The sequence below is a fragment of the Oryctolagus cuniculus genome, chromosome 8 (assembly GCF_964237555.1).
Source record: "Oryctolagus cuniculus chromosome 8, mOryCun1.1, whole genome shotgun sequence".
NCBI lineage: Eukaryota > Metazoa > Chordata > Mammalia > Lagomorpha > Leporidae > Oryctolagus > Oryctolagus cuniculus.
In genome coordinates this window covers 113,161,892-113,166,652 of record NC_091439.1, presented here as the reverse complement: position 1 = coordinate 113,166,652, position 4,761 = coordinate 113,161,892, and positions in this window count along the sequence as shown.

Sequence of the window (4,761 nt, the reverse complement as noted above, 5' to 3'; positions counted from 1 at the left end):
AGCAGGTACCAATTACACCATAGTAACTAATAACAGCTTCTGCCACTTGGAAAGGAAAAACCGGAGGGTTTAGATCAACTCAATGCATGTAGTGTTGCCATGTGAATGTCCTCAAACCAAAATGCTAACTTTGAGATTATTTAGAATTAACTAATAATATAATGATACCTCTGCCAAACAAGATAAGTTATCCCTTGGGGTTAAAGATAACAAATGAAGTGAGTGTTATGGCCACATAACTTTTTATGAAATGGTTGAGATTCTCAAAGTCATGAGGATAGGCAAAAAAAAAAAAAAAAAAAAAAAAAAAAAAAAAAAAAAAAAAAAAAAATTAAGCCACTACAGAGTTAAGAAAATTTAAAATCACATCGAGAATTAAATATCCATCTAAATTGAATTATGTTAATACAATAAAGTAGAGTGATGGGGACTTGAGAGGGAAGTGCAGTTGGAATCTCACAATTGGAACTCCACAACCTACCAAGAAATATGCTACGTTGTTTACTGCTTTCAAATTTAATAAATCTTCAGCTCACTACAATCTTCAGAGACAGGAATTTCATAGTTCTCTGCATTCCCTGGTTAATATGGTTAACCAGAAACCCTTTTTGAGTTCAATTCTTACTTTTGAAAATCTTTCAAAAATTTGTCTTTGTTTTCTTGTACAATGCACTCACCAGAGAGGCTTTATTCCAGAACCTTGGTCACTGTACCGTGCCATGTTTGTGGGGTCCTGGAAGACAGCCTCTTGCTTTGTTGATAAGCATCTGATAGGAACACAGTGAGCTGGGAGTCACCTCTTCTAAGTGAAAATGTAGGAAGTAAAGCCAAGGGGTCAACTGGAAGTTTCAAAGGGTTTCATCCCACTGAAGGTCCTCTTGGGCTCCTCAGTTAAATTGAACACACACTTAGCAAGCACCTAGGTGACCGAGGCTTTAAGAAACACACAGGGCGAGCATTGCCCAAATCCCACATGATCACCTGTCCATGTCCTGGCTCCCCTGCTTCTGATCCAGCTTCTGAATGCTCCAGGGAGGCAGCAGATTATGGCCCAGTACTTGGACTCCTGCCACTCATGTGGGAGCCCCAGATGAAATTCCCGGCTCCGGGACCAGTCCTGGCTGTGGCAGGCATTTGAGGAATGAACCAGCAGATGGAAGATTCTCTCTCTCTCTCTTTCTCTTTTGTTTCTGTCAATCTGCCTTTCAAATGGATGAATGAATAAGTAAATCTTAACAAAAAGACACTTCTGGCACTTGGGAAGCACCCTAGAGGGTTGAGTGTCACACAGAGGAAAATCTAAACTAAGCGCAGGGAGATAGGAATTAAACTGGCTGACAGACTAAAAGGAAACATGATGCTGAAACTAGTGTCAGAAAAGTGTGTAAGGCATTTCTGGATAGAAGGAAGAGCATGAGAAGCCCCCCGTCCCCAGTAACAGGACACAGTATTGAAAAGGACCTGTAGGTTTGAGTGGATGGCACTGACAGTGGTCCTTGCCTGCCTGGATGGACTGGCATGTGTAGGGTGAGATGCAGATAGGCAAGTCTGGATGCCAAATGAGAGCTGAATGAGTTAGCAAAGGGCTGAGCGTCTCATGCTCCTGTGGTTTGTCTGAATCTTGTAAGCACTAGAAAACCATCATTTGTTATAGAGGAAGGCCACTACAATAGGAGCAAATGGAAGAGTTGGTTGGGGTGAGAATGCAGAATCTTTGTTTGTGGTTGCAGGAGGCTCTTTAAGCACTGGGATAGGTGTCCTGGCTGGAGCTGTGGCATCCAGGCTAGAGGAAGGGGAGACAGGTGTGAGTCTTTTCGAGGTAGGATTAATAGGACTTTTTTATTTCCTGAGTTAGTTATAGGTAATCTAGGTGGATTCAGGGAAAGCTTAACTTCTACAATACCAGGAGGATTAAAAGAAAGGTCATGAATTAGAATTTGCACTTGGTGAATCTGAGTAGCCTGTCAGGGGTCCAAATGAAGCCCCCAAGAGGTGGCTATAGGGTCATTGCCAGACTGAAACCCAAAAAGCATCATACAAAATAACATGCATATTCAACATTGAGTATGTAATCTGCAAATAATACAAGGGCAAATAGTTAGCAGGGCACGAAACCCACTCAGCACTTCCAGTGGAGCCATCTGAAGATGTGCACTGTGCTTTGCTTGTGCTAAGCTCCCTGGCACCTCGAAGTGTGCCCAAGCAGAGCCCCAAGAAACAGCGAGGGTGTGGCTCCATCTGACCTCCCACGTGAGGCCCAGATGTGTGGACTCCTTTACAAGGCATCCTTTCTCTTTCTATGAAAAATATGGTGAGTAGGTATCGTATTCTGTTTACTGGAGTCACCCTTCCCTCTCTGTCTCGTCTCTGGTGCTGGTCATCAGCAGGTCCCCAGGCCATTCTTCAGTGCTTCTAGACACAGCGCCCGTCCCCGTGCCTCTGTATTCAGGCATGTGGGACTGCGCCATGCAAGTCCTCGCTCCACTGGAGCCCAGAATCCACCCTCAGCCCTCACTCCAATGACCACAGAGCGTGAATTGTTCGTCGGCTCAAGAAAAATTGCAGCGCTCTTATCTGAGCACACAAAAGGGTTTTATCGCAGAGATTTAAGCACTGTGTATAACTGAATTTCCCATATAAAACCAGAAGGATGCTGTGGCCATGCTGCCAGGCCACTCTGACCTGGGGTGCAGTGAGAAATCCGATTCCTTCGCGGATTCCACCAAAGCAGCCACCGATGTAGAACACACAGAAAAAAAATCAGCCCAGTGCAAAACAAGATTTGTTGGGAAATTGGGCTGAGGGATGCCAGGGAAGAAGAGAGATGAGATTTCTTGTTGAGAGATTTGTTTTCTTGTCTTGATTTCAACTCAGTGGATTTCTGCCTTGACTGCCAATCAGAGTCCCCGAGATACTTGATTTCCTGCAGATCACTGTGCCTGGGCCGGGTCCTGGAGATTCAGTTGGGATCTCCATGCGTACTTTTAGAAGAGATATCATTCTCCTTTTTGTTATTCAGACGCACAAAAAACGAATGACTTTTCAAAGGGAGCTGAAAGTGACCACAAGTATGCTTTCATTTAGCCAACCTGCTAATACCCAGAGCAGACAGACCCGGAGGAGGTGAGATAAGACCTGGACAGCATGGGACCTTCCTGAGGGGTGACCCCCACTGCCCAAGGCTTCCCCAGGAGTAACCAGGGTCAGGCCTGAGGTCATGGGCCTGAAGGACAACTGAGTCCTCCCTGCTTCCCCCTCCCCACTGAATATTAATGAGTGTACTCAAAGAAGCTGGGAAGGGGGGCTTACACCCCAAATGCCAGGCTAGCTGAGGACCAGGGTGTCACTGGAGTAAGTCGCGTGAAGCTGAAGGTGCCAGAAAGAACTGGCTGTGACCACAAGGGTATTGGTCCCCGGGAACTCTGTTCCTGTCTTCCACATGGAAAAGAACAAGGAAGACAGGACTTTCCCTTGTCCCTGAGGACCGAGACTCCCAGGGCACGTTTGAGCCCAGCGGGGCTGAGGGAGACAGGGGAGCAGCTCTAGGGCCTCACTCTGAGGACCAGACTCTACCTGACCATCCTTAAACCTGTTCCACCGGCTCCTCCAGTTCTGATTCCTGCCGCTGTTGGGGCCCTGGGCCTGCAGACTTGAGCGTTGCCCGCTTGCAGGATGAGGCGAGTCCAGCAGACCTGAGCAGCCAGGAGTCACAGGGAGGCCGGAGGGGCAGCGTTGTAATCCACAGCAGCCAAAGGCCAGTCCTGAAGCCCTGGGCCGAGGGCAGAGCCTGCTCCCAGGCGGGAGGTAGGGCATCGCTTAGACTCGACTTACAGACTTACACGTCTGCTGCTGAGCTGCTGGCGCTGCCAAGGCCCCTGGCTTTGCAAGGTCCTTCAGTGGGAGCCTGTGGCTTCTGAGTGACAGCAGCCACCTCCTCACTGACTGGCTTGGATTCCCTTCAGGGCTCTCTCAGAGCTGTTTTGGTGGGAGGAAGCAGGGCTGCAGACACCACCCACCGGCCCAGGGCTGGTGGTGAGTGGGATGCTGCAGTGCTCCGAGCTGGGTCCAGCCCAGGCAGGGACTGCGAGCCACGACCGCTTCGGCTGGCGTCTGGGCCCCATCTTTCATTCCAGAGCAGAGGAAACAGAAGCTTAAGAGGTTAAGTGATTGTCCAGAGTCACTCGAAATGTTGAGAGCAGAAGCAGGGCGAGGACTCGAGGGCCCTCACTTTTCACCCCAGGTTCCTTCTGGTTCATGCAGCACGTGTGGTTTCCAAGGAAATCGGCCGATTCCCGCACGGGCAGAGGCGGCGGAGCACCAGCCACCGCGCAGCGGCCACAGGAAATGCACACTGCAGACAGGACCGCTGCAGAGGCGTAGGTAGCACAGTGGCGACAGAGGTGGCGTCAGACAGCGTGGGATTAATGGGTGCCCACGCAGCCTGGGCGTGGGGAGTGGAAAAGGGGCAGCCACTGGCAGAAGCAGTGGACAAGGACATTCCTGGGCAAGCTGTGTCCTCCAGGCTGAAGGGCACAGAAGTGTCAGGAGGAGGAAGATGCCGGGTTCTTGTGTGACACCCCGTGGGCCACAGGTGGAGCGTCACAGAAAGTGGGGACCTTCGAGGGAAAGGCCTCACGGCGTTCTTCACCTGCAGTTCCAGGCCTGAATCTGCTGTCCGAGCGGGCAGGTGCAAAAGCACACACTGTACCTCAGGTTGTAGTGACCGATTGGCATTAGGACCAATTTACATTAAGGATGGGT